This window comes from Athene noctua, chromosome 1, assembly GCF_965140245.1.
Source record: "Athene noctua chromosome 1, bAthNoc1.hap1.1, whole genome shotgun sequence".
Lineage (NCBI taxonomy): Eukaryota > Metazoa > Chordata > Aves > Strigiformes > Strigidae > Athene > Athene noctua.
The window spans coordinates 184,340,912-184,365,218 of record NC_134037.1 but is presented as its reverse complement, the minus strand read 5'-3'; the positions used below and the strand labels follow the sequence as shown (position 1 = coordinate 184,365,218).

Genomic DNA, 24,307 nt, shown 5'->3' with positions numbered 1-24,307 from the left:
AATAAAAATAAATAACAGCGGCGGCGGTGACGGCAGCAGCCGCCGCCGGGCCGGCGGGCGCGTGCGAGGGGGGCCCGGGCGCCTGCGGGCGCGGTACGTGCGTGGGGGAGGGCGGCCGCGGGCAGCGCGTGTCCCGGCCGCGCGGGGCGGCTCCGCGCCTCGCCGCCGGGCTCGCACAAGGTTAACGCCGCTGCTCGGCGGGGCGGGGGGGCGAGTGTGCGCGGCCGCGTGCTGGGCTTGTCACCGGGCTGCTGATACCGGCGGGGGGGCGGTGGGGGGGTGCCAGCGCGCAACAATACTGCAAACAGCGCGTGGAAGCGGGCGGCAGGAGTTACCCGAGGGCACCCCGAGGGGCGTTGGCGGCGCGGGGGACACCCGCCGCGCCTCCTGAAGTTGCGTGTCCCCGTGCGTGGGGGAGCGCGGGACACAGGTGGGGGAGGGTGCGGCAGGTTCGCCCCCCCCCCCCCTCCCCGCTCCTCCTCACCCCGGCGGGCTCCGCCGCTCGCCCCCCGGTGCCCCCCCCCCCCAGCCGCCCGCCCGCCCTCCCCTCCCTCCTTCCCTCCCGCCCTCCCGCCCGCCCGGCGGCGGTGGTGGCGGCGGCGGCGGGCCCCGGGCGCGGCCGGTTCCCCTCAGCGCCGCTCCCGCCGCCGCCGCGCGCCCGCACCGGCCCCGCCAACCGCCCCCCGCCGGCGGAGCCGCGCCGAGCGGCGGCACCTCCTGACCGCCATTCCGCCCCAAAACTTTCCGTTTTCCCCTTCCCACTCTCCGGGACTTCCTTGTGCCGCCTGTGCGCGCGGAGGGGGAGGAGGAGGCGTGTGCGGCGGCGGCGGCGGCGAGGGGGGATTTACAGTCTCCTCGCAGGCTGGCCGGGACCCCGGGGGAAGAGGAGTTGCACCATGCGCGGCAAGTGAGGGAAAGTCTCCGCCAGCGCCGCCCGCAGAAGTTGAGGCTTTCCCCCGCCGCCCGCGGGAGCTGTGCCTTTAACGCCCGCTGAGCGAGGTGAGTTTCCGAGGCGGATTATTCATCCTGGGGACCTTTTTTTTTTTTTTTTCCCATCTCCGTTTTTTTTTTTTTTTTTTTTTTCTCCCCTTCTCTTATGCGCGGCGAGGTGACAAACGTCCTTTCCCGGCGCAGCCCCCCGAGCCCAGCCTGGGGCTCGCCGCCCCCCACGTCCCCCCTCGGCAGCCTGCCCTGGCTCGGCGGCTCCGACCCGCCCGGGGAGGGGGGGGTGGCGTGGGATGGGGGTGTCGGCTCGCTCAGCCGATGCCTGTTATGACGAAGTTTGTTGAACCCGGGCGTTTTGGGGTCTGTTTGGGTTTGTTTGTTTTTTGTTGTTTTTTTGGTTTTTTTTTTTTTTTTTTTGCGAGAGCGCTGGGCCGAGGCGGTGTGTGTGGGGCTGCTGCCGTCGTGTCGGTGGCGGGTGTGCTGCCCCACAGCAGACCGACCCCGGGGCCTGGGGGGGGAGGAGGGCAGTTTCTGGAGCGGCTCCCTACTTCGGAGATAGTATTTTAATGTATTTTGTTCTTAAAAAATGAAAAGAGAAATGCCCGCGGGGGGGAAAAATGCGAGGTATTCACGCTCAAGTGTGGAGTTTGCAGAGCCCGGGTGGGGGAGGGGATCCCATTCATCGCCAGGGCTTGAATCAGCAGCGGGCGGAGGGGCCGGTCGCTCCCGTACATCGAAGTTTACTTCCAAGTAGGTAAACAAGTTAATCCCCCCCGCCTCGCCCCCCACCCCCCCGGTGCTGCGTGCCGCTGGCAGCCCCGTTACCGGCGCTGCGGGCTGCCGGAGGGGCGGGGGTGCCGCCGGGGGAGCCCCGGGGGGTGGGGACGGGGCGCTGGGGGCAGGGCGGTGCGGGAGCGGGGTTGCAGACCTGTTGCAGAGCCGTGCGGCCCGGGCCGGCGTGCCCGGCGCCGGTGCGGCTTCGGGGGGCGGGGGGTGTGTGTGGGGGAGCGGCCGGGGAGCTGGGCGCTGGGCGCAGCCGCCCGCCGGGCGGGAAGCTGGTGGGCACCGTTCCCTCGGCCGCTGTCATCTCGCGGAGCCCGTTCCCCATTTTGTGATACCGGTCTGATGGCAGCGGTTGGGCTGATCCTGCGGTGCGGCGCGGCGCGCGGCTAAACATCGGCGTGGTGTGATGTCGAGAGAATGACCCTTGACCTATTTAATTATATGTTGTTGGGTTCTCGGGTAGACATCCTGCGCGGCACAGAAAGGGGAATAAACACAAAGCCACACCCTAAAAGTTAGGCTCGCGTATTAATTTCTCAGAGTCGGTGTTTAGACGGAATAAAGGCTTTCCTTTCTGTTGTCTTAACATGTCTCTTGCTGTTCCTCACGAGGATTTGCACGGCCTTTCTCCTTTCTTGACGCACAAGTCTTGAAGTGTAGATGTGTGTGTGTGTGTGTGTGCGCGCGCGTGTGTTGGTGGGGGAGGGGAAGCGGGCTGTTTGGTGGAGCTCATTGAGTGTTTCACGAAAAAAAGAAAATATTGCAGCACGATGTTGCAGGGACCTGAAACACTCCACCGGAAAGAGCGCTCCTCAAGTGATGTTTTGAATAAAATGGAGTGTAAAATTAAAATTTCAAGACTGGTGTTTTAGGCTAACGGTATGAAAATAAATATATTGTGCCAGAGGGAAATCTGATTGTAGGTAATAAATACGAGGTCTTTACTCGTGACAAATATAATGTCATATCTTTCTTCCTTAGCCCATTTATTAGCAATCCTTTAACCGAGGCTGCTCGTGTGGCACGCACAAGACTTAACATAATATACCTTGCTTACCATGTGGCTGCACATGCTGGATTTAGGCCTCTTCCTGTCCTGCAGTTAGTGTGCTGTCATATACAGAGGCACTGGGCAGCTTTTGAAGTAAAGATATTCTTTCTGTGGTAGCAGATCTAGTTGGCGAGAGAGAAAAATTGTCCTAGTGCGTTTTGGCGTTGGTTTGCTTTTTTGTTGTTGTTTTTTTTTTAAGCAATTACAGATAATAGTTGCAACATCTCAACGACATTGATAGTAAAAAAGGGAAGCTTTCCCACAGAAGGTTTGTAGAGGGGTGGGAGGAAGAAGGAAAGCGAGAGGGGGAGGATGCTGTCACGTTAAAAATACGTTAAACCTTTATTGGGCTACACGCAATAATGGTAAAACTGGTGGAGGTTTGAGCAGAGCTGCTGTAGTCGTCTCAGTTTAACACCTTCAGCGAGATAAGCAACAACCAAGGTTGTTTTTTCTTCCCTTAAGATGAAGTGTGTTTCAGAAGCAGGGAGGATTAAAAATTACACACGCATGTAAACACTGGCAACTACACGACTGTCCAAGTCTCATAGGACAAAACAGAAACCCTCTGCAGATAAATTGTCATCTGAATACATCCTCTGCCCTTCCTCTACCCAATTTAGTCAGATAACTCCAATGTCCTCTGCCATGCCACTGCTGTGAGTTACGCTACTTGTTCTTCTTTTCAGCGGGTGGCAAGTATCCTCCACAATAAGAGTATCGAAAGAGCAAAACCAATTTAAATCCTTGACAGAGAAGGGGGATGTGTCTGCACCTGGAATCGTCAGGCTTCTGCTCTGCCGGTTTGCCCAGGTTTTGTTTGGTGACCGATTTACAGATGGGCTTTTCCCATTTCCGTGACGACGGGGCCAGAAGCAGACCTGTTGTCCGCTTGATGGGTCTAATGTGCTGTGCCCTCCTGGAGGAGCTTCCTGAACGGAGACTGCTCCGGCAGTGGCGGTCATCTACGGCCCTGAGCTTGGAAGGAGTAGAGGAGAACGTCCTTCAGCGTGGATGGGATATTGCTTGTTGGTAGCTGAGATAAGGCAGCAGTGTGATACGCTTAGGATTTAGCGATACGCTGAGTTTGGTTCATCGTGGAGATGAGGCTGGAAAACCCATCCCAGGGCTTTAGCCTGGTGATCGCTGTAGACAGTGCGTGGGTGCGTGCTTCGGTGCCATTAGCTCTTGCTGTTTTCTGTTGGCTACCGTTAAGAGTCCAGTGTTAGAATTCATGCTGTAGTCAGTATTGAACCCATGTTGTTTTTATTTTAGTAGTGCCAAGGGGCCCCCATTCAAATCAGGGCCATTTTGGGAATATCGTAGACGACGGTTCTTGCCCTGGAAAGGTTGTAATGTGAGTAAATGAGGGAGACAAAAAGCCAAGAGGGTAAATGGTGGAAAAAAATGACTCAGGGGAACAGCAGCTGATTGTAGCGCCTTATCTGCGGGACAACAGTGTGACCTCAGCTGGTAGGAGAGAGGAGAGTTGTTAACACCTGGCAGCGCTGCTGGCGATAAATCTGGCTGCTCCCTGCAAAGAGGGTGCGGGCGTCCTTTCGCCTTCGCAACGTGCGATCCATACCCTGGATCCTCTTTACTATTACTCTTTTAATTCCTAGTATTATTTTAGATTATGTACACCAGCCTGCCTATAAAACAATCAAGGTTTTGTAACTCTTGAGGGCAGATTCTTTTTTTTTTTCATTATCTTCATTATGAGGCAAGATGGAAGTAATTTTGTAAACTCTTTTTCAGCTGCTAAATTAAACTCCATTCCCTCTTCCCCTCCCTTCTCTTGCCTATTTTTAGTTAGGAGGAAATAGCTGACCTCTTTACAGCAAGAACCCAGACCCCCTGGGTGCCATTTATAGGTTTCTACCAAATGGCCTACTTGGACAAGTTGGTTGAAATTAAACAAAAACATTGGAACTACGGCTCTACGTAGGAATAGCAGCCTTCCCGTCAATACAAAATCTGTCAATTTAAAGGTACTGAAAACAAATGTTCAAAGGTGAAAAATGAGTTTTAGGTTATTTTTCATTTCCTTGGTAGACAAGAGAATATTTTAAAGGCTGCTTTTTTTTTTTTTTTTTTTGGTGGCAGTCCGGTTATTAATGTAATGGAATTTAATTTAAGAATGACTGACAGTGTTCTGTTTTATAAACATGAGAAGCCCCCCGAAGTTAGGACTGTGTAAAAGCCTGGGGGGAATCAAAGAAGGATGTTCCATCTCATAAGAACAGGTCATCGTTTCTTACCAGTTTTCTCCTTGTGTAGAGATCTTACGCTAGACAGGGATTTATAAATTATAGTGACTGTTCGCTAATTCCATAGAAATATAAAATTGCTTTTGTGAGCTTAACTGAAAGCAAGTTTAGTTCTGGGTACATGACTGGTTTTGAGGTTAAGAAGCACAGGCGCCTTGCATTGCTTTTCTTGCGCATATTTGTATTTAGTTTAAATGATATTGATGCCTTAAAGATAACAGACTCTAGCTGCAGGTATTGGATTTCTTAATTTGTTGTTTGAGGAGAGAAGAGGATATGGGTGTCCATGCAGTCTATATATTGTTTCTGTAATCCTCTGTCCAAGTCCCATCCACCAGTCCCTTTCTTTACTCTGGGTTACTAGTATGACCGCAGTAGGAAAAGAGGCTTGGGGTTAGGCGCATCTGATGATTTGGCTTCTATTTTTATAATCTTGTTAACTGGATGCAATAAAGGTGGCATCACGGTGTTTAACCCCATTTCTTGACCCTTCTCTCTTTGTAGTGTGGACAATCAATACATGTCTGCTTGTCCTATTTAAATTGGAGTACATATAATGATTCATAATTTTCTGTGAATTTACAACAGAGTTTTATGCCAAGAACCTGTGCTCTGCAAAATCATGACAATAGTACCGTAATATGAAGAAGCAATTATTTTAATATTTTAGCTAAGTGCATTGCATAAATGCAGTTTGGCTTGGCTGTTTAATTTTACTCATTGGCTATGAGAAGTTACACAGTACACTAAACACGTGAAGAGAACTGTGCCTCTTGATGCTGAGATGACATGACTTGTGGCCTCTTCATGAACAGACGAGTAGCACTAGTAATGTGTAATAATTTTATATATGTATACACTCATTAAAATACTTTTTGTCTAATTAAATGTTGAGTTTTATTGACTCTTTGTCATTGGAGGGTTAAACAAGGCTTTTTAAGAAGCAGTGTTCTCCATTAATATGTAATGGTTGCTCTATGCATCACTGCCATTCAAAATGTGATTGCATTTACTGACCTAAATTGCATTTAAATTCCTAATTCTTCGTTTCAGTTTAACCTCTTACTGCTGTGTAGGGGGTTTAGAATGTCTTCTGTTACATAAAATAATAATTTTGTTGGGTTGAAAAGTGTGGTAACATCATACGTGATTTTTTTTTTTCCTATTGAAACACAATTTTCCCATACCTGCAATAAATTATTGATAGAGGAAAGCAGCCACGTTTTTCCCTTAGGCATTAAAAATACTTGGAAAATATCCTTTGACATCATCTTCAAGAAAACAAAGGGGATTTTCTTTTGGTAGATAGATTCCCTTTGTCATTGTGCAGAATAATACATTTGTTGTGCTCCTTTTTGAAGGCAGCAAACTGCACTGGATATGCAACTTCAGCTTCTGCCGTATTTTGCTGTGTAGCACTATCAGCTCTTCATCGAATGGAGACTGCAAAATATTCTCCTTAGTTCAAGAGTGAAGCCAACTGTTTATGGTTTATATTTGTGAACAGAATAATCATGTTATAATAGCACCGCTGAGAGGAAGCTGTTGTACTGTTACAATTAACAGGTATACAGCTGTTGTGTTTCATGCTTAGAAGTGTCCACTGATGAGTTTGTGCCAGTTTGAACACAACTCTGTCGCCCACAGCAAAATCACTGGAAATACGTTCTTCCAAAAGAATTGACCTTCACAGCATACAGTGAACACACACATGAGATTTTTATAAAGTGAAGTGAAAATGCAGATATTTTGCAAATCTGTGTGTGTTGGTAACTTATGATTAGTAATTGTTATAACCATATGATAGTTTCAGTGGCATTTAGCAGCTGCAAGTTGCTTGTTGTCTATGCCAGTGTGTTTAGTCTGGTTGCTTCTGGCAGAGGATATGTACACATCCAGAGACCCATTAGTATTAAGGCTTTTGTTAGCGTATGGTTTCAGTTGTGATTGTTGACCAGTAATCAGTTTCACAAGTATTAATTCCTTAAAATTGCCTCTGTGTGTGCATGTACATGTACCTATGTGTGTGTAGATAGCGTTAAGGTAGTCTGAAAAGTAGCTCTGGAGAAAAAAGGAGTCACCCTGAGGTTGGAGAATGGTGCTGGAGTGCAATGGGTAGGCTCTCAAAGCCTGAACTAGGATATGCTCGGGCTTTAAGATCCAGTCAGCAGCACCTGAGGTGATGCAGAGCCAGCAAGATGAATGTAGGACTGGGCCAGGCTGGGTGTCTGGTTTTGGGAGACAAAGGAGGTGCAGTGCCCTTTAATTATGTGCTTGCTGAATTATGTCAAAGTCAAGAGTGGATACCATGCTTGTACATCTGACTGAGCATGATGAGACCAGGAGGCGACAACTGGGGTACCTACTGCAATGTGGCTGAGTGATGCATTCAAACTTCAAGATTATAATATCTTTGGTTCCCCCCCCCCCCCATTTGGGTTTTGGTTGCTCTTGGAAGTAAAATTTAAACCGTAATCTCAACAGAGAGATCAAGGCAAAATTACTGTCTTTCCTAGCATTCTCCACAGATAGGGTTGAGCTTTGCCGACAGTGTAGGACAGAGAATCCAAGCACAGACAGTGCCTGTTCATACTGTGGGGATTGGTTTCCAAGGATATCTATCTGGTGCTTTTTACAGTCACAAAACAAACTTAACTCTTCTTGTGCCCATTTACATGCACACATGAATTAGACCTCTAGGAATTAATTTGGTTACAGAATTGATTGAAACACACCAAATTTTTTCTAATTTTTTCAGAAGGTGTTGTTAACGCTGCCTATACTATGCATTCAGCTCTCTTTCATTGTAGTTTAACACTGCTGTTTGCTTTTTTTTTACTTTTTCAATTTTGTTCTTTTTTAGTGTAAGCTTCTCTAGTTTTATCTAGTTAATATAATTTACTTTTTAATTTGTTGTCTTCAAAATAACATAATCTGGAAGACACAGATAAAAGGCAGGCCCAAGGGTTATTCTGATGAGGAGCACATCTTCCTACCCCAGTTCTCAAAAATGAAAGTAAAGAACAGAAGCAGGTACATTTTTAATAACATCGCGTGGTGTTCACAAGACAGATTTTGTGTCATTCTGTGAAAGGTATTCAAGGTTTCTTTATCTCAGTTTTGACTACTACTGGGTTTTTTTTGGTTGATGATGTTATTAACAATGTTCATTTGTATTTGTAGGAATCTAGTTTTTATATCAAAAAACCCAAACATGTTCAGCTCAGGATACTTCTACTTGTGTCAATAAGTATCTTACATAACTAGTTAATTTAAATGAACCAATTAGTTTAAAAGTAGTGCATGACAGTATATTGTAAAAATTCATCCAGCTTCATTCTCACAGGATTTTATGTGCTTGGAAAAAAACCATAAGGCAAGCTGAAGGGATGGCCCTAAATGCAGTAAGAACCTGTTTATTACATACAGCTCAAATTTACTAAAGCATTAACATAATGATCACTCTCGTTGCTGATGAATGAAATCAACTTTCTGGGAGACCATCATCATGTCTTTACTATCTAGTCTGGTAATGCTGGGTAAGGGTTAGGTGAAAATTAGAATGTAGTTCAGCCCCTGATGGGCAGTTTACAAGAAGGAGGAAGAAGAGTGGGAGTAGGTTACCTCAGAAGCTCGGTGCACTGGTTTTAACTTGCTGACCATCAAGTAGTCAACGAAAATTATTTAGGAATTTTCTGAGCTGTGGGTTTTTTCTTGGCTAAAATGACATGCCTTCAAAACACTTACCGCTGTGCATGTCTTCAGTGTTACGGTGTTAGTATGTATGGTATGCGGGTATTTTTTAATATGTTAGTGTTATTTTGTGGTTACAGCAATGGTTTTTTGTGTGTGGTTTTTCTAATGTTTTGCATGTTTGTATGCATATGTGCTCACTGCTGGATTACATACTTTATTTTAAATTTTGCTTAGAGCAAACAGTGTATTCTTCATGGTATCTATTACATTACCAACAGCATATATTTTGGGTTAAAAAAACCCTTGAAACTTGGAAGGGCTCTGTGTTCTCCAGTGGCAACACATTAAATGCAATTATACATTGTCAGTTTGATCATACTCAGTGAATGGTGGCTTTGTAGATAAGGTTGGTTGTGCATAGCAGGTGTTTATGTACATGGAGTCCAATGTGGAAGAAAGAAATTTAATTTCCTCTTACTAAAAATATAGTGACTTGTGTCCTGTACATATTTAAAAAGTGTTCAGATAATTACAGTGAATACTTAGGTAGTTGTTTGCTCCTATATTGTCGTAAGATTACTTAAAAGAATGTTGTACTTTAAAATAAATTTGTATATATATCTATTAAAAGAAAAAAAATCTGTTCCTTAACAACTTTATGAGGCAGTTGATAGGTCACTCCTTTCCACAGCTGGATAAATCATTTACATTCCACTTATAATGAAATGTAAATGATTTATCTGCCTACCATCCTGCAGAACTGCTGTGAAGATTTTATTAATGACTGGGTTTGAAGAATTTTAAAGATCAAAACACAGTATCGATTTATTTTGTTCCTAGAGTATTGAAAAGTGTGAAAGTAAAAGACTACTTCATATAAGTACAATCCCATTTTCCATCAAATTACAAATTAGGATAGCAAAGTATCAAAAGAAAAGTATGAAAAAAAGTTTTACCTCCCTTTCGGTGATCAGTTTAAAAGTAATGATTGCTTTAATTTGTTAATCTGTAAATTAGTTGCTTGGCTAACAGAATGGGGTTTAGAGTGTTAGAGCCTCTTGGGTTTTTCCAACCTTCTTGTAATAGCTTTTAAACTTTTATTTTTAACTTTGCCCCCCATCCCCAATGAAAACCATTGGAGTTTCCAGTGAGATTTAAGAGGTTTCATTTTAATGGATATTTTCTGTTTCATGGTTTTTCTTTTTGTCATGTCCATGATATATGGGTAACATCAGCAAGGACAGAGTTGATGATACATTTGTGTTCTGAATGTTCACCAAATCTTGTTATAGCTATGGCCTGTTGTTGCAAAAACGTATTTGGCATGTGCAGGAGACTTCTGGGATCAAGCCTTATATGATGGCAGCACAGACTCTTGACCGATGAAGTACACATTTCTGAGCCTTTTTTAAAGCAACTGATGACGTGCATGATTTTAGCTTTAGTCCTGACAGTCAGGGTTCTTACAGTGCAACAGGGATTGTGGTGTCCCTCTCCTTTCTCGTAGACCACGTAAATAGTCTTTTTTTGTATGGCATAATTTGCAGAATCTATTTTGAATACCATTCTTATCTGGATCCTTACAGTGTTCTTTGAAGTTTCTGCAGCTGACAAACATGAAATCGAGTTTTAGAGTCCAGTTTCTGTAAAATGTGCAAGAGCTGTGTTGGTTGTGTTGAAATTTACTTAAGCTTAATATTTTGCAGTGTAAAGTGCAAAACTTAGCAATTTGAGGTTGTAAATATATACACTGAAAAGTTGGCTGGCTCAGGTGGGTGGTTGGAACCTGTGACTTTTTTCAGACAAGTGCCGTTAGGTTTTCAGGCCAATCCATATCAAAAGGTCTAAGAAACCCTCGCAGCAGCCACCCCATAAAGCAGCGGGCAAGCAGTGGAAGGACGCTTCCATCGTTGCCTGTCTGGATCACGTATAGTCTGAAAACTGTTCTGCCAACTGTAACCTATCGCATAAGAAGCCTGACACATCAGGTCCGACGCCTGACGTTTGTCTTTTGCGTAAGGGTTACGAATGCCGTACCCTTTGTCGGGTCCACATGCCAGCCTCCCCATGCAGCAAGAGGTATATACCTCGTGCATTTGACATTGGCCAGAGCCTGGAGCTATACTTTCGCTAATCTGTTCAGCGATGAATCTCAGCAGCCTGGGTCTCGTTGATTTGTACAAGCTGCAGTGCCAAGCCTACCTCAGCTGACTGGCTAATGCCAGGTCAGCAAAGCCTTCTGCAGGTGCGAGTCCTGCGGCCGGCGTGGTTGATGCCAGGGAGACTCAGTTGGAAGGCGGAAGCCTGACAGCGCACAGCGCAACGCTTCGTCCTTCGCATTAGATGCTGGCCATAGAAATAAATATGAAAGTTTCACTGCACCTAAGTGAAAAAAAAACCTAGAATGGGTATGTCTGTGTCCTGGTGATGTGGTATGTGTGTTTTATTTTAATTTACTTGTTTTCTCTGGGGTGGTTGCTCAGTGTTTGTCAACAGTGGATAAGGGAAATTCCACAGAAGGAGAATTAAGTTTATTTTTCTAACGTTAAAAAGAAATTTTCTGACTGAAACTTTTTTCATTTGATGACTCAAACATTCTGCAAATAGTTGTTTTACATAAATATATAATTATTTGTGCTGTTAGCATTGTTTTAATTGTTATTTTTGTCTTTGGAAATACATATGGTTATTTCTCTGGTGTCTCAAGTGGAGTGAATATCTTGCCAGCCTATTTAACGTGCTAACGTATGTGAGAAAGTATGCCCTGTGGCCTGAAACATCATCTATGTATTTGCCAATTGCCTCAGTCTTTTAATTTCTATTTGTATGCATTGCATTTGGTTAGGTTGAATTTATTATTGATTTCAACTGTTTGCAAATATTCTACTGACAGACCGTTTGCTTGTGTCTCCTTTGAGCCAGCATTTTACCCTCATTAGTCTGTGGATGTGTTCTTTTGAGCGTTAGCCAAATGCATTCATAAAAACAGTAAAATTAAAAGAAAGGAAAAGTAGGAGAGCTGTGTGACCTATTATTTGTAAACAACATTATGAAACTGCCTCTCAGTGTTTGACACTATAGTATACTATATATATATTTTTCTTTCAAGTTTTCTCTTTTTGTTCTCTCAGGTTTTCTGAGCTTCCGATCATATAAAGACATTCGCTCAGATGTTTTAATTGCTTTTTTTTTTTTTTTGGTACATTCTCATTTGCTTTGTTTTTGAAGAGTAAAGCTACTAGGTAAATAACAGCAGTAATATCTACGAGTTCTCTAATTCTGTAGTTTCAGACCATGACTTGCAAGCTGCTAGGGGACACACTGGACTGTTGTTTTAGAGAACTGGGGGGGGGGGGGGGGGCAGGGAGGAAGTCAGTCTATTGTCATTCAGTTCAGATTCACTGTACAAGGTATCTTTATAGGTCTGCAAATTTAAAGAGATTAAAAACCACTGATCTAATTATATTGCAAACTTCTTAAGGATGTGATGATATCTATTTTTATGGCTTACTGCTTTGTGGGTGTATATATCATTATGCAAGTAATAATCTTTGTTTTCACAGAAGGTAATTTATACCAACATTAAATTTTGGCATCAGTTTTGTTATATTGTGTAGATTTTTAGGAAAATATCCCTTCTCTTTCGTAGGGCTGTGATCCGAATTCTCTGATAGAACATAGATCTGGCTGATCTTTAGTTGCACAAAGAATAATCTAGAGAGGAGCATTCAGATTTCCTTAGTTTGTGTTTATCAGGTCTGTCACACAGCAAGCCTGCTCAACTGATTTTTCTTTTGTTTTTTGGGGGGGATGGGGTGTCTTATGGAGTACTGACTTTTTTTGTTTCATATGTTTCCATCGCATTTCAGTAAATCCAAATTCTTGCAGATGAAAACGTCAGGAATTTTGTTATTTGATGTTACTACATTTCAGTTTTCTCCTCTGCTTGAGAGCCAGCACTCCTTGCTAATGTTAGGAGGCGTTAGGTAGAGGAGGTGTGTATGGTGTGAGTGGGGGTGGGAAGTAAAACAGGCTCTGTCTGTTTACACATTCCAGGCAACCATAGATCTGCTCTCTTTGAGGCCTGAAATATTTTCCTTTTCGCTATCAGTCTTGAAGATCTGGGGTATTTGGGCACGCTGCCAATAAAAATAAATAGTAATGTGTTAATCTCTTAGATTGAAATGTAATAAACTGTATTTTACCATTTTGTGTGCGTGCATAAGAATAAAGATTAACAGCACTTTGTACTTAAAATATGACATTTTTAGAAATAGCAAAAATTATGACTGTTGCTATGCTTTTTTCAAGAATTGCCTGTAAAAGGACAAAATAAATTTGACCCCTTCCTACTTGCTAGTTTATTCCAAAGGAAAAGTAGCATAATCAAAATATTTTTACTAACTAGATTTTCTGTTTTCAACATGATAACCTTTGACTCAAGATGATGACGATGAGTCTCTTTTTCTGATTTCCATGTAATGCGTGTATGTACATGCATTTTTTTAATTTATTTTGAGGTGGGTTTAGTCTGCTTTGTAGTCTTTCATTTGATTATTCTGGTTTGCAGCACTTATGTTTCAGAGTTCTGATGAAATCAGATACACAAAGCCATCCACCTGCATGTGTTTTTTTGGGTGTTTTTTTTTAATATTGGAAATTACTTCCTGCAGCCTGCACTAAAATACAGACTGAGCAGGCAGGCAGATGAATAATGATTTCTTCCAAGTTCTGCATAATGTAATGAACAGACCTTCTGTTTATTATTATTATTTATTATCAGTGTTTGTATACATGTGATTTCCTTCCCTGAAGCTTGCTTCCTTGGGTTTGTTAAAGCTGTATGCTGTGTGTGCCATTTTTGTTTTTTCCCAAGTGGTGCAGTAATGCCACCTTGTCAATCCAGCAACTTGCTTTGTCATTGGGACTTGATGTGGCTCAACTTATTGTTTCTTCTTTTAAGCAAAATTTGTTGCCCTCCAGAAATAGTTTCATATAATTATGACACAAAAAAACAAGATAGTCGCACTGAGATAGCAGCTGTTATCAGTCTTAAGACCTTCCTAGGCACGTGGAGTGCAAAAGGTAATTCAGACTATACAGGTTTTTTCCAAAGGCAGCAAATTGATTAAAACTTTCTTGCATAGCTGTGACTCTCATCTAATCACATTTAGAGGCATTAAACCGCTTTCAGAAAAACTGTAGACTACTTCAGCGAGACCACCAGCAACTTGGATAAACATGGTAGTAGCTCTCTCTTGACTGCATTTTTAGGAACAAAGTACTGCTTTCCTTATGGAGCGGACCTGAATCTAAAGCCAGAGGTTGTTTGGGGTTGCTGTCAAGTGAGATCAGACTGTTGAGTTTAACTTAAATGGAAGTAAACACTAAGGTTACCTGCACCTCATTATTTCTGTACTTTTATGACAGACACTCAAGACTGTATCCTGGCTATATGGCTCATGCTGATTATGTTGTCAAAATTTTGTGTCTCTAGCCTGTGTACTAACAGGGTGCTTTAAGAGGCCAGTATTTTGGAATATAGATATCTAAATAAGTGGGTTGGTTTTCAGAAGCTTTGGGTAGGTACAGCTCCAGTTGAAATCAGAGGAATTAGTAGCTGCTTAGTGCCTGGATAAGTAATTAGTCTTCATAAGGGGTGCATTATAACATTCTGACACAGAAGATCCCTCTCTCTCCCTTAAGTTAAATAAAGTAGTATTTTTTAAAGTATTTTGCAGAAAAAGATCCCACCTAGTGACTACTGCCAGCCTCTATATAGATGCATTTTTTTCCCATCTTCATGTGTTTCTTGAAAGGGGAAAATGATCACCAGAAGCAGCTCCTCACATTTAAAATACGGATGACTGTCAAAATGGTGTATGATTTGTTTTGAAGTTAGGGGGTCTTTACTGTAAATCGGCAACAAGTTTGTTTCCCATATGTCTTTAGTTTGATTTAACAGTTGATGTAGTGGGAAGATGTACTATTATTATAGTGGTGGCTTGATTTAGTATTTATTACAAATATTTCATACCTTAAAAAACATGATAACATGTGGTTGAAATAGTAGCAACTCAGAACTTTGTCTTTTTTAAACAAACAAAACCCCTAAAAACCAAGAATATGAGATATAGTGACCTAATGCAAAAAAACCTCAAATAGTTCTCAAAATTAAACAGATTTACATATTAATCATGTGTATTAATATCTAGAAATAAGTAGTATCAAATTATGAACTTTGTAAGAATTATATGCAAATTGTACAGGCTTGGAGGTGTTTGGGTTTGTTTTTTTCTTCTCTAGTTCAGAAATATCTGCAAGGTGGTTGAGGAGAGTTTAGTGGAAGATACTTATTAAAATAAATTTGATGTGAAGAACAAAGTGTGATGAACTGTTCCTGTCCTCAGAGGAGTTCAGGAGCTGTAAAATAGTAGCTTAGACTGCCTTCTTTCTCCGGTTGTTTAGGTTGAGAATGTGGGCCTGTATGAAGCATGCTCTAGGCTGTTTAAATACCAACAATTAATTGTAAGCCACAGAAACTATAAATGAAATTTTAGATGTACATTTATAAAGTTTCGATTATCCTCTTCTGTGCTAGTAACAACAGTGTTTCACAGCTGATCGCAATATAACAAGTTTGCATTGTTGACCTAACAAAACAGTCTGGGGTTAATTGTTCAACACTACAGATACTACTTAGTTACTTTATTTAGAATTGTTGATTAGTACTTACTATTCTTTGTTCCACAAAATTTCTTAAAAATCCTAGTTATGAATCTGGCTGATGCAATAAAAATATAGAAGTGAACAGTAGGGCTCCAGAGGAGCATGCAACTTGTGATGAAAAGAGGCCATTTTAGTACTTCATTTATTTCTTCAGCCCCAGTGATTATGAGTAGTATTTGCATTTACATAGCTGTACTAGCATCTGACTTTGTATCTTTACGGGTCTCTGTTCAAGTTAGGGAGGAACATCACCTTCCTAAAGTAAGTGAAAACATAAAGACTAGTATATCAGCAAGCTACTGTTTCAAGGGACCTTTCATAGTTAAATAATGAAGGAAAGGAGTATAATTTGGTCCTTGGCAGGAGGAACACCACCCAACTGACAGATTTTTGTTGGTCTTTTGCAACTGCTGTTTCAGAAAGGTTTCTCTCACAATTGGTTTCACAGTTTTTGAACCTGATAGTTTCAAAGCCTATTCTAGGCTAGTCTGCTTCCTGTGAAGAGTGATGTTTGGTGAGGTGTTCGTGTATGCCACATCACACTGGTGAGAAGTAAATTGTGTTTTGATCCTGCAGGTCTTGCTTCACTTACTAGATTTTATGTTCCTTGGCGGGGGCAGGGAGCAGGGGGGAAGGGGGCCGGAAGAGAACGAGAGAGAGAATCAAACAACAGTGGTGATACCGTATGGTTTTATTGGGGGCAGGCACACGTGCCAGCTTTCCCCCAGGTTTGATCTTCTCCAGCATTCCTGTCAGTGGTAGGTCTGGTTGAGGCTGGTAACAAAACAGTAGCTTAAAGAGGCCGTGATCTCTTGGAAGGTAAGCATTTAAGCATTTACACAGCACTGGTTTTCAACCTTTAATTAAGAAGTGGCCTTTCTGAAAGAGGAAATTGGTTCTGCAAGCATTGATAAATTGCTACAGATCCTCACGTTGATGAATCTTTAAGAAACCAAGCAAATTAAAGTAAACCGAAGGAAAAAAAACACAAAACAAAAAAGCCCTCAACATCCCTCACCAAACCGAAATTAAGCAGATGACAGACTTGTTAACTGAGCACTGAAGGTTGTCTTAGGATGTAGGTGCTTACATTTTGAATTGTCAATTGTCAGCTTGATGTGTGTGGGAGGTACAGTGAACTTTTCATGAAAAATGAGAACAATTGCTATTCAGGTATACTTATGTGTATGTTTGGGGAGAAGGGAAATGGCATATTAGTATTTTCAAGTCTTCTTAATCAAAGAATTGCCTCACTTCTTTTAAGCAGCACATCTTTAGATCATATCCAGTTGTTTGGCTGCTAGAAAGACTTACTTAATTTTCCAGTAAATACAGTTTTCTTATTTTACAAAACTGTAATTTTGTAATTATAATTGCAAGCATTTTAATTAAAATGCTGATGATAAAAAGAAAATTTATATAAAGGAGTTCATTATGCCTGATACAAGATGAAAATTAGGCCAAAATTTTTATGTACTCCATTGTGCTTCCTTACGCAGACATGTATGACTTTATCCCAGTTGTTGCTGTAATATCTTGCAGACCGTTTCAGGAGTTGTATGATTGCCAGTATTGTACAGGTTGACGCACTGATCTAAAAAAGAGCTGTGTTTAGAGTCAAGAACTGATCCTTTTGCCAGTTACAAAGATGTCTCTTTCCTCCTTGAACTCGCCTCCGTGTAGAAGTAAACTTAAAACCATTTCCCCACTAATATCTAGCCTTCCAGTTCTTAAACATTAAAACCAAAGAGCTGTTAACTTCATTTTGATGAATATGTTTAAGTTTAATCTTACAGAGTTTGACTTTTTTAAAAAAAAAAGAAAAAAAAGTATTTCCTTTCCAAATATATTTGTATAATTAATGAATATTTTTGTGAAATGTCTGGCTTACAATAAAGACACATATTTCCTTCATATAGGATATGGCCATAGGTATTCAATATTTATGTCTGTGCTTAATTGTATACATAATTTCACAGAATTAAGTAGCAGCGCTCGCGTGCAGAAAGTTTGCTCTGTGTGTGTATGTTTAGGGCTTGGCCTCATATAATCTCTAAGAATTTCCCGTCTGGAGTAGAAGTGTTTTAAAATCCATCTTACTTGTACTTTGTAGATTTTTAAATACAACCCCCAGTAACTAAAGTTTTCAGTGGGCAGTGAACAACTAGTTGCTGGGCCTTCTGGTTCATCTTTGTGATTCATGTTTTACCTTTGTTCATGTGCCTCTTGGTGAAGACTGGGTGAAGGAATCTTTGACTGCCACCGGCAACGCTCTTAAGGAAGAACAAGTCTGTGAGGCTTCTATGTAAATAATGTGGCATTTAGTAATGAGAAAGTTAGCAACTCTGTTATTTGGTCATGAGACATACCGATGTAGAATTGGGTTTTGAAAGTTTCTTTGAAGTAATCTTCATCTCTCCAGTGTGAATTTTATATCCACTAGCAATGCAGACTCATTCTCCAACTAAAAGTTAAAAATGCGTATTCCAAACATTGTCTAGTCACAGTTAGCTCCTCCTGTTATAGTCCTTAGAGAAGCTAATGCTTCCCTTCTGAGATGAAGGAGGCCTGTCACCAAAGGAATGAAATATAGTGGTATTCAAAGGATAAAATGAAAAGACAGGTGTGGAGATCACAGATGAAACTTTAGTCAGATGAAGAAAACAGTTGTAAATATGCAGTCTAGATCATAATGTAGGAAAAGGGGAACTCATGTAGTTCCCAGAGAGTGTATAGGTAGAGTTTGAGCGGTTTATAAATATTTGGGTACTTTTTCCTCTCTTGCATTAAACACAGGATTTTTCAAAGGCTTTCTGTCTAAGGTAGGCACTAGACTTCATCTACCAAGCCATTTTGAGAAACAGTGTAGATGTTTTTCGTATTGCTAGGACACGTTGTTTATCATATTTTCCAAAATTGCTTTGCGGTCAGTCTGTTGGGCTCTTGTCTTTCATGTGTTCCCTGTACTCGGGTCCAGCAGGCCTGCCCTGACAGAAGCCACGTTCACAAGCTGCTGGGCATTGCAGGCCAGCTCTCAGTGTCACAGCTGCCTCCTCACTGCTCACGTGTGTTGGTGCACACAAATCTCCTCTGACTCTGATAAAGCATCTTCTGGGACAGTGTAACACATTTGTTGGAGCCTCTGCGTCTCTCCCCGAAAAGCGTGAGGAGGAAAACTTTACCACAGGTGTTTACTGTGGCAAAAGCCCATCTGTCAGGAGATGTTTGGGGAAGCCAGGGAGGAGGTTAACAGCAACAATTTGAGGCAGCAAGGCCAAATTTGTGTGGCACAGCCATATGGCTGCCAAAGTACTGCTGTCAAATCCCTTCCTGTTGGTGAGTGAGGAGAGCTGGGGTGCACCCTGTGAGAGGATGGGCTCGGAGGTGTCACACCTCGGGGCAGGTGGGCAGCCTTCTGCATGGTAGGGACTGCGTGGGGTTGGTGCCTTCCTCCCCTCCTGCTCACCGGCAAGGGCTGTCCGTCGGCTGCGGCTGTTGCTTGATGCAATTAGTTTTTATTGACTAAGACGGCCTTAATAGGTTTCATTTATGTACCTTGGTTTTATTGCAGTTTAGCCCTCTTAAGTACCCAGGAGGCTCCTAAAATAACAAAGATACTATTAATTAGAAGCTAAAAGGAACATAAGCTTTTAAACAATGCATTCTTTTCTTTGCTCATCTTTTAATACATGTATGTATTTAAAACTACGCCTTCAATCTTGGAGTCGTACAACAGCTAAAATGTTTTGACAAGTGATAGCTGAGGTTACTATAAAAAAGAAATGAATGTAATTTTCCTTCCCTTTTTGTTTATTTTGCATATTTGAGACACTGTTGTCACAGTCAGTTTCATTGCAGTCCTCCAAGGTCAGTCTTTTTCCCATCCAGTCTGTTGGATGTTTGACCCAATAGTGAGGATATTTTTTTAAATAGTAAGAATAACATGAAGTTATTTTCAAATCCATGAAAGCAAAAATAAGGATTAGGACTGATTTACCCTCAGAAACTATTCTACCCCACTTGTTTAAAATCGAGCATATTTCACATTTCACATTGATGGTATCGCTTAAAATGGGGGAAGAGAGAGAGAAGAAATAGCAGTAGCTAATTGAAAGACCTTACAGCTAAAAGCTGTAATAGAATAATTTTCTGCTATTTGTGCAATCAGCAACAAAAGAATAAAGACAGTTCATTGGACTAGAAGCTAAACTTCTGGTGTGATGAAAATCTATCTGGTTTATTTTACTTTAAAAAATACATTGTTTGCTTTTCTGCTTAATGATTGCATGCCAGGTTATTGTTTACCAGTTACCTTTCTAGTCCAAATTGGAATTGAAGTTGGCAGAACATAAAGGAGATTTCAAGACAGCTAAATATCATCATCTAGAGATTCATTTACTGTATATTTTTGTAACTTCAAAATTACAGTAGATTGAGGAACAGGCATATTAGGGTCACCAGCACAATATGGCATTCAATTCAGATAACTCACATTTTTATGGATGCATCCTATTGAAGTGTTGATTAAAATCTCATTATTATCTGCTTTTAAAAATAAAACTCAATTGTCTTATTAAAAATAGAGATGTTTAGAGTGGAATACTAGTACGAACTTCTCTGAAACTTGCTTCTTGCCCATTGCTTTGAATTTACTCTTTCTGCACAACCAGTGCCTAGTTAACCAGTAGTAGAAACTGAATAGCTGAAAATGAAGTCTAGAGGACAGTGACCATTTCTTACCCCTCAGTGAGGAAGTACATATAAAGCGCTGTGCCTTTGCCTTGTGAAATGGCCTGACTCGCTATTGTGGTGTGAAACATTACATTATTTATGTGTTTTGATCAGCTGAGAAGTATAGCCGTTTCACTGGATTTTAACTTTGCGTGCCTGAATGTAAGTATGCAAAGGCTGAGAGGAAGAAGAAACTGAAATAATGAATTTGTGTGCCCTTGGCATGTTGACGAGTATGGCTAGAGTGACTTCTTCCTGATTTCAGCAGAAGCCTGAGTTTGGTAGGTCAGTCCAGAAACTCTCCTTGGGCAGTACTAATGAGCTTGGGAATCTTGAGTTGGTATATGCATCACCTGTCTTAAGTATTACTGAGGTTTTCTGAAGAAACAAAATTTGTGTGGCTTATGTGGAAGGGATCCATAAGGATCATCAAGCCCAACTCTCTGCTCCTCACAGGACTATCTAGAACTAAAGCATAGGACTAAGAGTGTCATCCAGATGCTCCTTCAACTCTGATGGTCTTGGTGCCACAACCACTTCCCTGGGGAGCCTTTTCCAGTGATTGACCACCCTTTCAGTGAAGAACCTTTTCCTAATGTCCAATCTGGCATTCTCTCTGTCTGTCCATCCCTCCCATAATAGAACCCCTGTCTCTGTTAAACAGTATCAGCCACATTCAACAGAGCATTAGTGTGCTCAAAGATACGGGATTCCTAGAGGTAGATGAAGGAGACCAAAGTCATGGCACTCCCTCCCAAGATGGGAAGAGCACAGCTCTGTGTTCATTCTGTGGTGCAGCAACCAACTTAACAGTTGAGTATGTGCATACATACTGACTGGCCAGGCAGTATGTGGCATAATGGTCTGGGTTATAGCAGAGGTTTGTGAGACTTTACAGCAGACATGGGACATGAAAGTGTAAAAAAGCAGATTACTTTAGTTCTACTGCTTATAGAGCAACATATTTATTCGTTATGTGGGCTGCAGTCTGGTATGAACTTAATTCAAAGGCTGTTGCAAATGCTTATTTGCAGAAGGGGTATGAACTTACTCTTTAAAAATAGGCTTTTGACTGTAATTGTGAAATGCAGATAAAGTTATAAATCCATCAGTGAACTGACTATTTTAAACCATTCTAGTCATTTTCCAAGAGATTAGATTTTTACAAATGAGATATTTTTGGATGGATGAAATGAGCATATACCACATGCTAGAGGTATGAAGAAGCAGCTTTATAAGTTGTAAGTTTAAAACCTCTGTTTATGATACGATGAAATCTAATGGTGTACAGTATTTGTCATGTAGTGTATCATTATAGAAATATAACACAGTTCTAAATGTCTGCAGAATTGCTGTGTTGAAGTGAAGAATCATCAGATAAATTTATTGTGTACCAATCAACCAGAAAATTTATAACAATAATTAAGACATCTTATGTAGTTAATTTCTGTAACACTTGCATGAGACTTTTTGTTACTAAGCTGTGTACAAAAATGTGTATAAATTCATTTGAGATATTGGTGTGTGATGTGCAGAGCATAAAGACTTCTTGCTTTTTAGACCACATTTTCACCCTAATCCCCAGTAGGAATGTGGATTTTCTTTACATTTTTATTTTGTTTCTTTTCTATTGTGGCCCAACTGGTATTTCAAAATATAGCTTGTATATAACAAAATGCCTACCTCCCATCAGTATATACATTTTTGAAATTAATTGTGATACAATTTTCATCCAGATTGGTCCTAAGAGGGCAAACCACATCCACGGGTGCATTAAACAGTCGGGCAAAAGAGGTGATTGTCCTGCTGCATTCAGCATTGGTGCAGCCTCACCTGGAGTCCTGTGTCCAGTTCTGGGCCCCACAATCCAAGAAGGGTGTGAAGGTCCTTGAATGTGCCCAGAGGAGGGCAACAAAAGGAGTGTCATCTGAGGAGCGGCTGAGGGCTTTGGGCTTGTCTAGTCTGGAGAAAAGGAGCCTGAGGGGCAACCTCATTGCTGTCTACAGCTCCCTGAGGAGGGGAAGTGGAGAGGGAGGTGCTGAGCTCTTCTCCCTGGTATCCAGTGATACAGGATGTGGGGGAATGGTTCAAAGCTGCACCGGGGGAGGTTCAGACTGGACATTAGGAAGCATTTCTTTACTGAGAAGGTGGTCAAACACAGAAAGAGTCTTCCTAAAGAGGTGGTTGGTAACCACCAATAACATGCTTTAACTTTTGATCAGCCCTGAATTGGCCAGGCAGTTGGGCTAGATGATCGTTGTAGGTCCCCTCCAACTGAAATAGTTTGTTCTGTTCAGTTCTGTTCTTTAGCATTCTTTAGCTATGTAACTCCTGTTAATTTTGTTACTAGACCTGTAGAGCTTGCTATCTCATAGATCAGGCTGAACATACATCCTATAACCACGCACAACCCAGAAGAAAATAAAAAACTACCCAGGCATTCCTTTAGACTGGGACTTGATAGAAAGCATGCTTTGAGTGTGGGAACGTGACAGTTCAGGCATTTTGGAACATCCACTCTTGGCAGTCAAGTCAAAGAGTTTGTTACAGTCTGTTCTTGATATTGTTTTCCATGCATAAGAAGCTTTATGCTTCAGTAATGATAACAGTGTAAAAACCAGTGTGATAGTCTAGTACCACCTGTGTAGATGGGTCTATTCTGCCAGAGTTGCTGCCATGTTTTTGTTTGGTTTAATTCTGTTGTAATCTGTTTAAAGCTTGTTCCATTTATCTGTCCCCTTGCTGTAAACCAGCAAGTATCAAGTGGTTTGAACCACGTTATATTGGATTATAAAACCCTTCTCCTGTTATGAGTGAGGTGTTTATTCTTAGCAGTGATTACAGAAAATGTAACAGACATAAATATATGACTTTACACAGAACAGGGGGAAAGAGTTTGTGGCGTGACATTATAGTGGATGGTTGAATAGATATTTTTGTTCTATTTCAAGTGTAAGAAGCAGTGTATTCTGAAAGCATGCAGATATTCCTGCAGAAAATTTGCCAAACTTCTATTTTCGAGATGAGATTATATTGGTAACTGGAAGAGAGCTCAAGAGAAAGATTGGTTGTCCAGGATTAAGCTCACCATCTGTGATGATGATCTCTCCTGAACTGACATGTCTAGGGTGTGACCAGCACTTGCTTTTGTTTTCTCATCATGCTGGTTTAATTACCTGTATTTAGAATGAAATCCCTTAAAACTAAAAAATCATTTACATTACTTTGCACCCTTTTTGAAATGCTACACCCTCAGCAAGTTACTTCCCTCTTGCTAGGTATAGCAGTGAAGAAATGGTGCTTTAAGTGATGCACTGTGTGGTTGGATGGGATGTGATCCATGGATGGAATGGTTAAAACATGAAAGCCTCTTTTCACCTGCTTTTGCTTTCTACTCATTTCTCTGAGGAATTATTAACAGGTGCTGAAGGCACAATTGCTGCATGGCCATGAACTCTTAATGCACAAAGAAAAGATCAAACATACTTTTTTCTTTTTTTAAAATAAAAACCACTGAAGTTGGAATTGTTGTGACTGAGGACTAATCTGACGATACTTACTAGATTTTAAGTGAGAGTGAAATATAACTGTTAACAATCGCATCAACTGTTGTTTTTCAATCTGTTTTTCATGTCCTACCACAGGGAGGACACTAGCAGAATGAGGAGGGATCGAGAAACTATTTTAATCAAACGTTAAGCACTGTTGAGAGAGGTATGGCTGGGGGTGCTGCGCTCAGAAAGAGATACAGACACTCTTCTAAAATAAGTAAGATTATTTTCCCCTCCTTTTTTTCTTCATATCAGTGCTCATCCCATCCTCCACATCATGTTTGTTAGGGTGAAGATTTTGAAAAGATAACATTTGTTTTCTCTCCATATCAAGATCTCAGTCCCATCTGCGTTGACATTTTAGCTTTATGAGGGAGAATGCATTATGTAAAGTTTCCATTAGCCTGCAAAATATTAAGTGTTGAAAATATGAGTTGGTTTTGGTGAGTGAAGCAGAGCAAGCCACGGAGATGATTTGTACTTGTCAAAATTAGATACAGTTGGGGTTTTTTTTTTTAAAGTTAGACAGAGAATTTAGCCTACCGCTGACT

At 41.5% G+C, this 24,307-nt stretch overlaps 1 protein-coding gene across 1 annotated transcript in view; it reads left to right on the top strand.

Moving 5' to 3' along the window:
- The first annotated feature begins 592 nt into the window (after positions 1 to 592).
- Positions 593 to 24,307, top strand: part of TBL1X (transducin beta like 1 X-linked) — a 200,913-nt gene continuing 177,198 nt past the window's right edge. Inside the window, exon 1 of the mRNA XM_074907404.1 lies at positions 593 to 999. The gene's annotated coding sequence lies outside the window, so the exon portion shown is untranslated. The remainder of the gene's footprint in view (positions 1,000 to 24,307) is intronic.